The sequence below is a fragment of the Ceratotherium simum genome, chromosome 8, assembly GCF_057802395.1.
Source record: "Ceratotherium simum simum isolate JZ-2026a chromosome 8, ASM5780239v1, whole genome shotgun sequence".
In the NCBI taxonomy this organism is placed as follows: domain Eukaryota; kingdom Metazoa; phylum Chordata; class Mammalia; order Perissodactyla; family Rhinocerotidae; genus Ceratotherium; species Ceratotherium simum.
The window spans coordinates 78,041,249-78,057,832 of record NC_141907.1 but is presented as its reverse complement, the minus strand read 5'-3'; the positions used below and the strand labels follow the sequence as shown (position 1 = coordinate 78,057,832).

Genomic DNA, 16,584 nt, shown 5'->3' with positions numbered 1-16,584 from the left:
GGGTGGGTGGGTGGGTGTGGGTGTGTGTTTTGTGAAGCAAGGGGCAGGCAGGGATGGGCAATAGGAGGAAGTTAAGCTGACAGTCATTTAGCTTTCAGTAGTCCCTAAGAGTACCAAAATACCACATTTAACTAAAGGCAGTGGACCACAGAGGGAAAGTACAGACTCCAAGCCATGCTGGGTTCAAAGCTCTGCACTGCCATTTATAAAGAGGGGACCTCAGGCAAGTCACCTAATCTTTCTGTGCTTTACTTTGCTCATATATAAAGTGGTGACTAAGAACAGCATTTACTTCACAGGGAAGACGCTATGAGTATTATGAGTTAACATATATAAATCAGAACAGTGATTTAGCTGTTGTTAATTACGTGACAGGTGTTCTAGTACACGGCTCTCGTCCTCATTTTCACCATCCTCCTATGCACCCAGTAGCAAGGCCACCTCAGACAATCAATGTAACCAGAAAAGTTCATTCAAGAACTGACCCATCATACAGGTAAAATACAAAATTCACAGACTATTATGAAATGTTAATGTGCCTAAAACCCAGAATTCAGTTCAAACAAGAACATTTTAAAAAAACTCTCAAAATTTTGTGACATGGTCATATGTCAAAAGCAGAAGAAGATGAATCTTCTGAAGCCCGAGGAAAATTTGCAAGCACTGAAATAAAAAAAGGCCAGCTTCTGTTCTCATGCTTATCAAGGACTGTCTCTCACACTCCATGGAAACTCACGCTGCAAGTGAGACAGAAGGGCAGGGTGACAAGAAAGTACCTGCTTTCCACTCTGCTAGTGACTTTTTTTTAAAAATCAAAGACAGTGTTTTCAATCTTGACATGATATGATGATCTGATGACACATCAAAGACATAATATAATTGTGAAGAATCAGATATTTTGAAGAAGGAGGAGAAATTTTGGAAATATTTGTTTCCATCTCTGAAACACAAACAGCTTCTGGAGAAGGGCAGCCACATAACAATGCTCAAAGGGCTCATTCTATCTTTATGGGCAGAGGCAAACTAAAAGCAACAACAACAACGCCGACATCCATGACATCTCAAAAAAGCTGGACTCAAGTTGTATTCAGGCTCCCCAGTGTCCATAAGTGCTACAGGAGGGATGAAAGAGAAGCAATGCTGAGCACACACAACACTGTCCAAACAGCACTCTGACATCCGTAAGGTCCAATCCCTTCTAAAGACGAAGAACAGATATAGCCTCTGACCTACCAATTCTATTTCCAGAAATTTATCCCACAGATACACTCGCACATGTATGAAATGAAGCATATTTAAAGTAAACCATTAAAGCATTGTTAAGAGAAAACTCAGTGTCCATCAGTAGGAAATGGATTCAATATATTTTGGTACATTCATATAATGGAACATTATGTATCTATTTCAAAAGTAAGCAAGTTTTTATTACTGATATAGAAAGATCTGCAAGATAAGATGAAGTTTTAAAAGTTAAGTTAAAAAAGGAAGATATAAGACAGTATGCATAGTATCTACCATTTGTAGGAAAAGAGAGGAAAATAAATGTATGTATTGCTCTTACATGTATAAAATATCTGCAAAAATATAGTTGCATAGTGTTTTAATACATGGATATATCCTACTATTTAATTATCTCCTATTGAGGAGGAGAATTAGGTGACTGAGGGACAAGGGGGAGGAAAAAGAATTTTCACTGCAAAAGCTTTGTACTTTTTGGATTTTGAACAATATGAATATATTACTCATTCAAAAAATAAATTAACAAAATTTTGTTTTTTAAAAAAAAGAAAAAAAATTTTTTCATGGCTAGTAAATGACAGAACAGAGATCTAAATCTTGGACTAACATTCAAATCAAAAATTTTTTTATTACACCATGCTGCCACCTACAACTGCATCTTTGGCACCTTATAATACATGTTACTTATAAAAAAAAAAGACTCTGAACTCTCAAAAATGTTAAATCATGCACGTTCTAACACAGAAATCAAGTAAATGTCACCAGGAGATAACTTAAGCTCTATCTGACACTGAGGCCCATGTCCTTCCCTTTGTCGTCTCCTTCAGCTAAAGAGAATAATTCATTTATCCAGGAGATTCAGATAGTAATAATTTGCCATAGCCAAGAAATTTTTTCAGGTTTTAACTGAATTTTCCCAACTCCAAATTATCATATACATATTTTCAAAACAGTTTTGCTAGAGGCAGTAGTTACTTTCAAGGGTAATGACTTGAATATTTTAGCCTATTCAGACGCCAGATCTCTTTAAGTAACTCCAGTCATTCTTATGGTTTAATCAATGAGGCATAAAAGAGTTCTAGATCTTTCTGAAAAAGTCGACAATAGAAGCGAAGAGCGTGAATCTTTGTTTCTAGCACAGTCTCCAAAAATGAATCCTGTTTCTAGTACAGCTTTCAATTCAGAGAATATTTTTTACACGTTCTCTTCTACAAAAAGAAAAATTCAAAACTAAAGAAATGTAAATACGTTAAAATGTAAGTTCCTACTGTCAGAGCTTATGTCCATCAACGGCCTTTTCTGGGAACACAAACAGGCAGTCTAACAGGAAAATGAGAACATACATTAAGACAGAGATAAAAGAGTACAGAAGTCATTTAGGAACTAACCATACATTCTATATAGAATCTCCTCACTCTACAGAAGAATATGAAGCTTGCAGGCAATATATTGCCCCAACGAGAGTACTAGCATGCAAATGAAGGTCAATTAACTCTACATACAGCGTCCTCAACTTTAGGACAGAGAGCAGACACACATAAAATGGATTTTTTCTGCAAATAATCATTTGTGGAAACCAAGAATGTAGGAATATAAGAAAAGTAGCCAGTTAAAGCAAAACATGAATTGAAGGACAAAGTAACCATCATTATGTACCTAGTACTTTAGATGGCTTTGTCAGCTCACAGAAATACTGCCAAGGCAGTGGAAAGTTTAGGATTAGGTAAAATATTTGTTAGTCAGGTACTCAGTTATACAAGGAAGAAACTGAGACAGAATAGGAAGAGCCTGGCCAGCCTAGGACATCAAGTCACCGTTGGCAAGGTGACCGCACAGCAAAAGCAGTGAGCTGAGAAAGACCAATTTATCTGCAAACTCTACTAGGCTCAGAGGGAAGTGGGTGTGCCTCAAAGAAGATTAGATGAATTCCTAACATGTTTTTAAAGCAGAATAATGTGAGTGACTCACAGGGAGTAAACAGGCACTTTATATCTGATGTCTTTTGGTTCACCCCTTTATTTCCTCTTATCTTCCTTTAGAAGAATGTCATGAAAACAGCCTAATTCCCTATCTCCTCCTAAACTGAAAATTAGGTGTATATGACCTGTTTCTACTGAATCTACTAAAACATGCGCATTAGCCCTCGGGTTCCCCGTTTTAGCTCTCTAAAGGGATAAGGCAGAGGGAAAGTATCATTCCATCTTATTCCTATCTTCCTGGTAGTAAACAAATTTATGTTCAACGTAAGGTTCTCTCTTCTAATTGCAAAGATCTGTTTCTTAAAATAAAATATGTCTGTCATAACAAATGGATTTCAAAAGAAAAGGCTCAGGGTTCAGAATAAATGTTAGACAGCAACTCAATCGAGCAGTAGGCATGGGCTCTCTCGGATTAAGTAACCTGGGTTCAAATCCTGAATCCAGCCATTGATGAGTAATCTTGTGTAAGTCACTCAAACTTCCATTTCTTCATCTTAAAAAGAAAAAGTACTCGTGTACTCAAAGGAAAAAAAAAATGTGAAAGAACAAAGGGTGCAGCAGACAGCAAAAAGACCAGGGCAAGACTAGAATCTGATCAAGATCAGACGACTCAAAACAAACTAGCACCCTAAGTGACCAGAAATCAGACACATCAACTGTGGTAACGGAGAGAGACGTAATAAGGATGGGAAGGGGCCTTTTTTCAGTAATAAAGAGAGTGAACAATTGAAAGATTTTTAATTGCACTGTACTTTTCCCAGGAGTGAGACAGGGTTTGTCAAACACTGATCTGTATCCCCACAATAGCCCTTAATGACTCTGGTACAGAAAACCTCTACTGTGTTTGTAGAAGTGTAGTCACCTACAAAAAGGACTAGTGAGCCACCAAGAAGGCCCACCAAGCAAGATGAGGAAAAGCATGGAAGGGACTTTTAATTTCACTCCTGGACAATAGATGGCAAAGAGATAAATCAGTTGGATCTCCTATCTCAGGCAATTTTATGTAGTTATATATAACTGACTAGTTCATTACACATAATTTAACACTTTAAGAAGGTCAAGTGTGGTAGGCAGAATGATGGCCTCCCAAAGATGTCCCTGTCCTAATCTCCAGACCCTATAAATAATGCTAAATTACATGGCAGTGGGGAATTAAGGTACCCTTAAAGTGGAATTAAAGCTGCTAATCAGATGACCTTAAAATAGGGAGATTACCCTGGATTATCCAGTGGGCCAATGTAATGACAAGGGTCCTTAAATGTGGAAGAGCGAGCACGAGCAGTGCTGGAACGAAGTGACATGAGAGACTCCCTAGTGTTTGCCACTTTGAAGATGGAAAGAACGGGAACCAAGAAAGCAGGCAGTCTCTAGAAGCTGGAAAAGGCAAGCGAAGGGATTCTCCCCTAGAGATTCCAAAAAAGAAGACAACCCTGCCAACACCTTAATGTTAGTTCAGTAAGACCAATTGTGGGCTTCTGACCTCCAGCACTGTAAGATGATAAATTTGAGGGGGGTTTTCTGCCACTAATTTTGTGGTAATTTGTTACAGCAGCAATAGGAAAGAAATACACAAAGAAATAACTTTTGAAAGACTTTTATGAAAATGTTACAGTAAACATTTTAAAGAATTGAGATATTTAATGTCAATTTATCTAGAAAATTCAGTTATTGAAAATTAGTCATGCCCTGAGGTTCTGGGGATAACTGAAGTTGTACCACTAACTTTAGATAAATGCTTTTTCCCTTAAGCCTAAAATCACTAACAGTTAACTGTAAACCTAGATGTTACGATGCTAATTGAGATAACCACAACATAATCCAGACACAATTCCTAATATCTTAAATCCGTTAAATATAGATTTGAAAAAGGAAGGGTCTGTTGCCAAACGAATGCTAGAGTTGAATATATTAAGTAAAAATTATAAGTAATATATATACTGAAACATTAAAGCTTAAAATTTTTATATCCCTGATGTTTTCATACCTCTTACCACAGATTAAATTTAGCTTTATATTTTAAAAGTTACTTCAAATTATAGATGGGATGTTATAAAAATCAAGAACACCACATATGTTTAAAACATCTTCTATTGATAGAAAATTTCATTTATATTTAATATCAGATAAATAATTAAACACATTAATGTATTTCCCTAACAAGTAAGAGTACCAGGAAACAGAACACGTCCAGAACCTCTTCAGAGTAAATTCCAAAGATTTCCAAATAGCTTTTGTTTGATATCAATAAAAAAGTAAATACAAGAAGGAAAAAAATTACTTACATATACTTCTCTAGGTGAAATGTATCTTCTTTTTTTTTTTTTTCCATTTATTTATTTCCCCCCCCCAAAGCTCCAGTAGATAGTTGTATGTCATAGTTGCACATCCTTCTAGTTGCAGTACGTGGGACACGGCCTCAGCATGGCCAGAGAATCGGTGGGTTGGTGCGTGCCCAGGATCTGAACCCAGGCCGCCAGCAGCGGAGTGCGCGCGCTTAACGCACTTAACCACTAAGCCACGGGGCCGGTCCTGTATCTTCTTTTTCTACATTGTTACTTCCAATTGGAAACTATTCTGCTTTGAATAGAATTGTATGTGCACATGAATGTGTGTGTGTGTGGGGGGGTATGTTAAATGGGTTGTGGGAGGAAAAAACCATTTTCTACTCCAGGAGGAAATTAACAGCAGGGGCAGTATTAGTAATGTAATATCATTTGGGTCAGAATATTTTTAAAAATCCATCACTACACTCAGTTCTGTGACAATATGCTCTTCCTGAAGCAAGCATCATAAATGCTAATTGTCAAAACAAATTTTGCACCCATCATTTATATTATCTGCACAAAAGTGGAAAACAAATACTTACAAATACAATTCAAATGGGCTTACAAGTTCAGAAGCTTTTGCATTATATAATCAACAGTTCCATTTAGGACAGATTACCTTAAGTCTAAGAGTTTTTATAAAATGCCAAGAAATAATTAAAAAAAAACTGTTTTCTAAAACATACATTTTTGAAAAATTCTCAGTTGTCAGTTACTTAATAGGATATAAGAAAATACTGGGGGCGGGGGGGGAACCCAGTCCTTTCATCGTAAAATAGATGAAAAATACACCGGACCACCACGACCTTATCAAATAGGCTTACACAATTGTGAAAAACAAATAAGAATAAGCAAGAACAACTGGCCTGGGGCAGTTTGTTTTATCCAGCATCCAGTATTCTCAACAAACATCTACTGAAAACAATGAAATGAAGAATTGTCATGCTTCCTGTCTAGGAAATATTATTCAGAACTGGAACACAGTGCTCTTAGAATCAGTGACCTACAACCTTGACAAGAATGTCTCCTTAGGAAGGAGCTATCACTCACAAAATGCTGGAAATACAACAATCTGATGACGTGATCTGAGCATTTTTTCTCATAATTTTTCCCTTTTTGGTCTGTGTGTCAGGCACTGGGTAGGAGGAATGACCCTTTCAAAAAAAAAAAAAAACACAAACAACAAAACCAAAGTGTGCTGAGGGAGATACCACAAATAGGCAAAGCAAATACTATTTGGGCTTTTAAAAAGACACCATATACGTACATGGGAAATGAAAGATGCTGACATATTAAAATTTTTTTAATTCAAAGGAGCAAGCTCCACCATTTATGACATTGAGAATCATTTAAAAAGTATAACTTTTTGGGCCGGCCCCGTGGCTTAGCAGTTAAGTGCGCGTGCTCCACTACTGGCGGCCTGGGTTCGGATCCCGGGTGTGCACCGATGCACCGACACACCACTTCTCCGGCCATGCTGAGGCCGCGTCCCACATACAGCAACTAGAAGGATGTGCAACTATGACATACAACTATCTACTGGGGCTTTGCGGGGGGAAAAAAAAAAGGAGGAGGATTGGCAATAGATGTTAGCTCAGAGCCAGTCTTCCTCAGCAAAAAGAGGTGGATTAGCATGGATGTTAGCTCAGGGCTGACCTTCCTCAAAAAAAAAAAAAAAAAGTATAACTTTTATTACCAGTTAAAGAGGCTTAAATAAGCCTGAAGAAATTTATAGACATTGAAATTATATTTTTTTAAATATTTATATGCTTAATTTGGGCAAACTATTTATTAAATGCTCAGCTTTAACTTTTCCAACTTATCTAACTACTCTACAAAACAGGGATTCCTAACTTACAGGTAAATGAACTGAAGTTCTAATAATGGAAGTAACTTGCCCCTAGCCCTAGAGCTAGTAATGACAGAGTCAGGATTAGAGCTCTGATGTTTTTGTTTGGTCTCACTAAACCAGAAAAACAGTCTATGCTGCTGCCAAGTAGTGAGCTGCCTTTTCTTCTGCTGGAGTTAATCTTGGCAAGATAACTCTAGTCTTTGCATCAAGAGAATTCATCAATGAATCCTATGCAAATACTTCCCAAAACAGATATTATGCAACAAATAGAAAAACTTAGCAGGTGAGAAATCATTCCTAATTAAAGGACTTGATATCATAGAGGTAATGCCTCAAAACAGATTGTCTACAAATAGAGCAGAATAAATTAGCATGGCATCACAGAGTGGTGGTAGAGAGGGACAGCTCCTAGTCGTAACAGATTCACCACTTACTCAATTTCTCCCTGGAAAATGCAGATGATAAGAGTATGTACCTGTAGTGGGTTGAATGTCGGTCCCCAAAAGGATATGTCCAGGTTCTAATACCCAGACCCTATGAATGTCACCTATTGGAAAAGGGGTCTTTGCAGATGTGATTAAGTTAAAGATCTTGAGATGAGATCATCCTGGATTACCTGAGTAGACTCTAAATCCAATGACAAATCTCCTTATAAAAGACAGAAGAGGAGAGAGACAGCCATATGAAGAGGAGGAGATAGAGTAAACACGAAGGCAGAGATGGGAGTGATGGAGCCACAGGAATGCTGAAAACCACCTGACACTCTAAGAGACAAGGAGGGATTCTCTCCTAGAGAGTCCAGAGGGAGTACAGCCCTCTGCCACCTTGATCTCAGACTTCTCGCTTCCAAAATTGTAAGAGAATAAATTTCTGTTGTTTTAAGCCACCCAGTTTGTGGCAATTTGTTATATCAACCACAGGAAACTAATACAGTACCAAAAAAGAGTGTTGAAAGGATTTGATGAGGTAGTGTATTCAAAGCACCTTGATCTGTAAATATACAATCAATATTAGCAATTACTATTAACAAATGAATATAGATGAGGGGCAGCCATTCTACATGCAAATGTCTGTTTTTGCATTTTTCCAAGGTGGAAAATGTCACATATTTCTTTCCTCACCATGAAATGAATTACCAAAATGTACTCGGTACCACAGTAAATATATTTTAAAAATCAGCAACTGTAACCATTAAGCTTTGTTTCCAGGAAAGCCAATTTTCTCTTTTAATGATTTTCTCATTTATTTCACCAACTTAGGCTAAAATTAAATTTACTAGTAGCCTTGGAAAAAATACCATTCACTCCTAACATATTAAATACGTGAAATAAAAGGGATTTGAGATCACTGGAAATAGCTGAACTTATAAAAATAGGGTGAATGATTTAAAAAAGAAAAGGGAAAATACTCATTGCCAATAAGTGAAATATTGCTTTAGTGTATAGCTATTGAAGCACAAGGATTTATTCTTCTAACCCAAAGAGACACATCAGCCACTGAAGTGGTCCATGAAGTGTACTAACCAGGTGGGTCCCCAAACCTCCTCTCACCTAGAAGTTGAGATGCATCACTGAAACCTCCTTTGCTGCTGGGCAATGGCCTACCAAAGACTGTAGGCAAATGAGAAGTTAAGTGTAAACTTAACAAGCCCCCCTTAAGGCCCCAAATGCAGGGTTTTTGATTTGTGTTCGAGCAAAGAAGGGACTCTTGTTTTAAATTCATTCTCCTTGATTCCATTCACTTATCAAAACAGTAGATAAAAAAGGAACAGGAAGTGAGAGAAAACAGCAGGCGTCTCCCCTGCCCAAGGCACCTGCCACACCTGAGGACAGAAGGTACAGAGGCAGAACTTGGAGACTATGATCCCGTTATGGCACAGTTTACTCCACTCATTGGTAACTGTGGCCCAAAGAACATCAAGTCATGATCAATCAGGCACAGACTCCAACTCCCAGGGGAGGAGCTGACCTGGATGGGCAGAAGCTGTATCCTCCATCAGCCCCCTCTCCATGTGGGCAGAGAAGATGTATATGGAAGTACTGTTCTCACAATGGGCAGAGGCAGTAGAAAGGAGAATGAGTTACCTCACTCCCCAGCTGGTAATGGACAAGAAAAGGGGCTGGATATATAATCAAGATCTGAAAATGAAGACATTAAAGTTACAGCTGCCCAGAGAGGGATATGGCATGTGGCGCTGCCCCACAAAAGTGTTCTTGCCCATCTATGGCTACAATTTAGTATAGTTTTATTTACCATCACAAATGTGTGCTCATTCGCCTCACTCATTTCTGTACTCTTCTGTGCTTTCATTTGCTAATTCTTGGTAAAAGCATTTTTAGGAAATTTTCACCCTCAGATACAATACTCAATTCAACAAATATTTTAGCACACACCATGGGGCAAGTCTATGGAAAGGTCAGGATACAGGACTGTAAACAAGATGGGCATGGCCTTTGCCCTTAGGAACCTACAGTCCAGTAGCACATGTGAATCATGTGAATGTTTTACATTAATGAGAGGTTTTTTTCTCTTAAGGCCAAAATGTTGGGAAATTTGGAAGGTGTGTGTGTGTGTTAGGGGACACTAAGTATTCTACACCCCTAAAAACAGAATATGTAATGGCTCCATGAGGGGCTCAGCTCTGACCTTTAGGGAAACCAGGAGCTGCACACCTTACCAGCCCACATGAATCCATCTCAAATAGCTTCAGAAATGCAAATGGAAGAGGAAGACGCAGCCACAGGAACATGGCTCTCCTGGAAGTCTGTCCACGCTGACGGCCTCTGTCACACTGACTTGAATGACAGGTTCTGTACTTATCTCAACAGTCATATTAAGTCACACACCCCTTTAAAAAGGCAGAGATTGTGTCTTTTGTCTTTTTTTCTGTAACTGCACAGGAATTAATGTAGACTCACACCAACTAAAAACCCGACAAATACTTGTTAAAAGAATGAGTAAATAGGGCCGGCCCTGTGGCTTGGTGGTTAAGTGCACGCGCTGCGATGCTGGCGGCCCGGGTTGGGATCCCGGGTGCGCATCGAGGCACCACTTCTCTGCCCATCCTGGGGCCGAGTCCCACATACAGCAACTAGAAGGGTGTGCAGCTATGACATACAACTATCTACTGGGGCTTTGGGGGCAAAAAATAAAATAAATAAAATCTTTAAAAAAAAAAAAAAAAGAATGAGTAAATAAGTGTCACTAACGGAAGAAGAGAAGAGAGAAAAACTAAAGTAACAGAACAGTTTTAAATGGGAGATAAGCAATAGAAAGGAGGCAATAAGACATGGATCAGCACAGTTGCTCAACAGAAAGTTACTCAACCAGTTCTGGATCTTTCACCCTCCCCATCAGAACTCACTTCTCCCGACTCTCTCCTAGCCCAGGCGTTCATCAGTTCCCACCCACACTTGTGAAAAGTCTCCTGACGGGTCTCCTCCTTTCTCCACCCTACACAGACTACACACTGCCAGAAGACCTGGGCTTGTAACCCTGGAGGCCGACCTCTGGCACTATCTCCCTGGATTTCCTTACCTTTAACAGGAAAATAATAATATCATCCATACCTCACAGAGTCCTTGAAAGGATTAGATGAGCTATATGTACAGCATTTAAAAGAATGCCTGACATATAGTACCTGCTTAATAAATATTAACTATTATTATTGAATCTGTTATTATTGTATTGCAAAACAACTCTTCAATAGTTTCCCATTAAGAATCAAAATTATCAAAACTCAAAATTTTACTTATGGCAGCTGACATTTTTTATAAGAATCTGAATCCTCTTAACCCTCTAACCATCTCCTAGCCTTCCTGTTCTCTCAAAAATTAATTTCAGCCATAGTGAAGTACTGACAAATATGTCAGTATTGACAATAAACTGACAGCTACTGACTCAGAACAGTGTGTGGCCTTCCTAAGCTGTCCTCTCTGCTGAGAATGCCCTCTTTCCTCCTACTGTTTGAGCACCTGGCAAGCCCCTTTTCTATATTCAAGCTTCAATTCACGCATCACCTCGTGGGACATCTTTGCCTCCTCAGACTCCCTCCTCTATGCTCTGATGCTACTTGAATATACAAACATTCTGACAGTCGTCAACCTGTATTATAAAAATATCTGTTTCTTCCCATTAGGGGCTTCCTGAACTAAGAGATGCATTATTTCTCTACCTAATCCGTGATCCTAGCATAGTCACTGGCACACCACTGTAGTTAAATCCATGCTTGCAGAAGAGAGGGAGAAAGGGAGGGAGGGAAGAAGGTGCTTTCTCCTTCATACATCATGCCCGAACCTTCCCCTGCATTTCTCCATTCTCCATATAAGTCCTCTTTAGCTAACAAATTCAGTTAGCAGCCTAAAGCACATATACAGTTTTCTACACAGAAAGGAATTTGGGAGTACGAATTATATATTATATATAGATACACATGCATAAGTATAAGTCACAGAAAACTCAGATCATCTTGTTGCTCATTCACATATTGCTAAGGTTTTTTCAATTCTTTCAAGCTTCTTAACTTATGCTTCATCCCAACCGCCAGCCCAGCTCATCTCATTTGATTCCTGGGAAAACTGAGTACTTTCTGTGCTAACTTATAACTTGCCCTGTATTTTAATCATGGAATCACTTCGAACTGAGATCTCTCTTCTGCAGAATTCTGGCAAACTTTCTCACTGCCCTTAGTCTAAAAAATTCTTCCTTTTCAGAACTGCAAACTTCAGGTGACTGAACAATGCTACTCTGTTCCTTCCTGTCGTCCTATCTGTGTGGGGGGGGGTGGGGGGGTGGGGGAGGCTGTACTTCAGTATTTTTAAGGTCTCTATGTCCACTGAAACTAACACAAATATTTTTCCTATTTCTGTAATTCAATTACATATGGTTTCAAGCTCCAGACATGTATAATCTGGGGAGGACACTTTGACACCTCAGAGTCAAGCAGAGGAATTTTAAGGCTCTAAAGAAAGAAAGAAATGCAGGAAAATGAGCAACTTGAAGTAGGAGAAAAGGTCAGAAAAAAGAGAAAACATGTTTTTTCTTTAACAGTTATGGTATTTGCATTAAACCAGTTTACCACTAAATCCAGCTATTTCCCACTCTCAGCGTAAGATACTAAAGAGATACCCAAAGAACACTATCATTAGACCACAAAATAGATGGAGAAAACAGTAGAGCAGGGTGAACAGGCCCAGAAGTGAGGTTAGGCTCATAGGCTAACACCTGTATGTTCCTCCTTTCATCCTCTGTGGCACAACTCCAATCCCACGTCACCACTGTCACAGAGTTGTCACTTACTTTTTTTTACACAGATCACAAAGAAATTCTGAAGCATAAACAGAGACAAATGAGGTAGGTGGACTAAAAGCTCTACTGGTTGATAAATGGAGTTGCTTCAAACTCTAAAATGCTGTGAATCTATGAAGTCTATTCTCTATACTTGAACTTAGCCATGCATTGTAATTCAACTGAAAAACGATTTCACAGATGAAGATATTATTAAAGCTGCTTAGTTTATCCAGAGAATGCATACACTGGAGTTGTTAAAGGAATGAATGAGGTAATGGTACTGCTAGAGTATTTTGTGAACTTCTAAAAAAGCAAATTTTTCAAAGAGCATTGACTCCTTGCTAATATTTTCAGGGAATTTGAAATTACTGGAATCTCAAACAAATGTCTACATAAATGCCTCTTTATCTGCCTCCTATGGAACAAATTTAACGGCAAAAATTCTTACTGTGGTGTATTTGGAAGAGCAAAATGAACTTTTAGACAACAGGCATTACAATGACTGTACAATAAAAATATTTTTTTAATTCCTTTATTTAAAGAGACAGTATGATATTGTAGAAAAATCATTATGTTAGGAGCAAAACAGACCTGAGCTTGAATTCTGGCTTACCTACCTACAAGGTGTGTGACTGTGAAGTACTTACTGAACCTCTCTGTAGAGTGGAGTGATAATATCTGCCAGAATAATTGCTATGAAGATTAAATGACTAAAGTATATAAAGTTCCCAGCTCAGGAACTTGTTAGAGTAAGAGTTTAAAACGCTAGTTTCTTTTTCTTTAATATGCTTTACTTAACTAAATTCCGACTGCGTACTAAGAAACAAGACTGAAATTGCCTCCCCAGCATCTTTAACACTTTTTCCATCAAATATCTCAGAAGGAAAACTATTATCTAAAGTTCTTAGAAACATAAATATTGTTATAACCAATATAGCTCCTTTAAAGGAAAAATAAAAAAGGAACTGTTTTCTGCATAATACCAAAATAATTTCAAACATAAATTTTATATAGCAATAGAAATTACACGCAAAAATCAAAATCATAGCAAAGTTGCAATAAAAGAACAATTCATTTTGATCCTTTGGAGATAATTCTTGGCCTCACAGAGCAAATAGGCTTCTCGTTAGAAAATGAAATTTACACAAACATTATAGAATCTATGAAATCTGGAAAAGAGATATTGCTCTGTATTTCAGTGTGTCAGAGAGATAAAACTTCCTCTTTGAAAAGAGGCAGTTAACTAGCTTATTTTTCAAATACAAAAATACTTTTCTTGGTTTTATGAATAATTTGGTAACCAAACATTCTCAGGATAATAAAAACACTCTGGACTAATAAATAATTCATTATTTCAAAGCATAGACTACATAACATAATTCCAGTCAAACAAAAGAATCTGGAAACTCCCTCATATTCATTGTAACAGGATGAATTACACAGGAAAACAGTGCTATAAACTTCAGCCAAAACAGACAAGATAAAAGCAGACTCAATTGTAAGAGAGGTCATTGAATTTAAGATTATCATCTATGGATTTTTATTGTAATGCAGAAACGAACTCTTGCTGTATTACCCGAGAAACTAAAATTCATAACACAAAAAATAGATGAATGAAAGACTATTTTTTACATGCATTTAAATTTCAGAGAAACTCTGTTAATAGGTATCATGGCTGGTAAAAGAAATTACTAGAACTAGTAACATTTAGACACCTATTCACAAAGCTGGTTTACTGTGAAAATGCAGGCTTTAAAATACATTACAGAAAAAGTAAGCTGCAAAGTTGGATGGTATAAATACTCTGCCACATAGTGTTCTGCATGGCCAGTCACTCCCCTTTACTTTTCAACTCATATAAAGCCTAGGCTATTCCAGTCTTTGAGACCCTAACAGCAACAACAGCCACTGGAAACAGTGGGGAATGACTTGAATTTCAACCCTTTCAAAAGCTCTTGATTCTATGGACAAAAATGTTTATTTGGAACTCCAAGGAGACTGCTGTCATTAAATATACAAGAATGACCAGTTTGTCATTCTATCTCACTAATAACTTCTTTGTGAATTATTCTAAATTTATCACGTAAAAGTAGCAAAAATTCCTATACGTTTAAAAGTAGCATTCTCTACAACTCAAGGCAACAAATATTTTTTGAGTATCTTCTATGTCCAAGCCACAGTGGTAGGCACTGGAGTATACAATAAATAGAACATTATTTCTGCCCTTCAAGAGCTGGGTGTGACCTTCTTGCCACTTACCGTGTATGTTATGTCTTACTCAGCTATTCCTTTCTATACAATATTTCCTATACAAGAAATATTTCCTATACAAGAAATATTGTATGCTCCTCATTTTAAAACTCTGAAATTAAGCTTTTTTTCTTTCTTAAAATGATAATGAAGGTTAATTTGGTAGAATCTAGTGCTGTGGAATTATGGTCCTTTTAATCGGCTAATAAGCAGATGTGACCAGGAGAATCTTCTCGTGTTACTCCTTCAACTGTCCTGCTGTCTATGTCTTTCTGTCTCCCTTTCCCTCCCCAGCCTCATGCTGTCTCCTCTTAGTCTCGCCTGTGGATGTCTCTGCTTCCCTGCCTCTGCTTTCACATGGCTTAAAATGTTGTTAGACAGTGGTTCCCAGTCTGAACCACACCCGAAGCAGGTGGAGGTAAGCGGCACACAGTTTTAAGTTTTCACAAGTGACTTATGAATTCATATGTGTACTAAGCACTGTTTAAAAGTCTGCTTAAATCTTGTATACATTTGGATTTTTAAATAAATGTAGATTCTTATATAGAAATGTGAAAAATCTTCCTCTTCATTTAAAATTGCAATACAACATTTATAAAATCTGCAGTTACTAAAAATACAATTATCTTAATGTGGTGGGGGAAGAGCTGCCCATGAAATATTTGACATAAAAAAAAGGTTCTTCTCTGAGTTTAGAAATCAGTGCCCCACACTGTGAGCTCCTTGAAGGCAGACGTGAGGACTTCCTTTCTATCTCCAGTGATCAGCACAGCAAGTGTTCACTTAGTACAGTCATGTACCCCATAATGACCTTTCCATCAACGAAAGACGGCATATACAACGGTGGTCCCACAACATTAGTACCATATGGCCTAAGTGTGTAGTAATTTATGCCATCTAGGTTTGTGTAAGTACACTCTGTGATGTTTGCACAACAATGATACATTTCTCAGAATGTATCCCCATCGTTAAGCTCCTTATGACTGTATATGCTGAACAAATGGATCTTAAATGTTTCCATTTAAGATATTATGACTAGGAGCTGTTCCTCTCCCCACCACCACACCCCGAGGCCATGCTAATTTATTTTGTTTTATTCACAGCCTATTTTGAGATGTATACAAATGCTACTGAACCGGTGCTTAGAGATGAATGTGGGAGGTGTAAGCAAGTAATGTGTCTTTCTGATCTGGGTAACGGGTGGATGGTGGGCCATTCACCAAGATACGGGCAGGAGATGCAAACTGGTGAGACATGAGCAGAGCTCACTCTGACCATGTTGAGTCTGAGGGATCTTCGAGGCATCCGGTGTGAAGCAGTTTCAGGCATCCGGTGTGAAGCAGTTTCAGGGACACGACAGGAGCAGCAGCCAGACTCCAGTGAGTAGAAGAGCAGGGGAAGGTGAAAGAAGAGAGTCCGGGTCCAGCAGGCCAAAGACCTGAGCCATCTTTGGCTCTTCCCTCTTTCCTCATAATCACATCATTACTGTGGCTTTTAGAATTACTGTGCACAAGTTCTCATTTCTCCTCTGTTTTCCATTTCAAGCCCTCAGGTAGCCAAGTTACTGCAATACTTGCCTGACCCGTCTGCCTGCCTCTGGTGTCTTTTCACCTTCTTCCAAACAGTCTCACTAAATATTATCCTGAAAATA

General features: G+C 38.2%; 1 protein-coding gene across 7 annotated transcripts in view; it reads right to left on the bottom strand.

Annotated features, from left to right (window-relative positions):
• Nucleotides 1–16,584, bottom strand: part of PDLIM5 (PDZ and LIM domain 5) — a 215,279-nt gene that overhangs the window by 127,462 nt on the left and 71,233 nt on the right. The gene's annotated exons all lie outside the window — the stretch shown is intronic.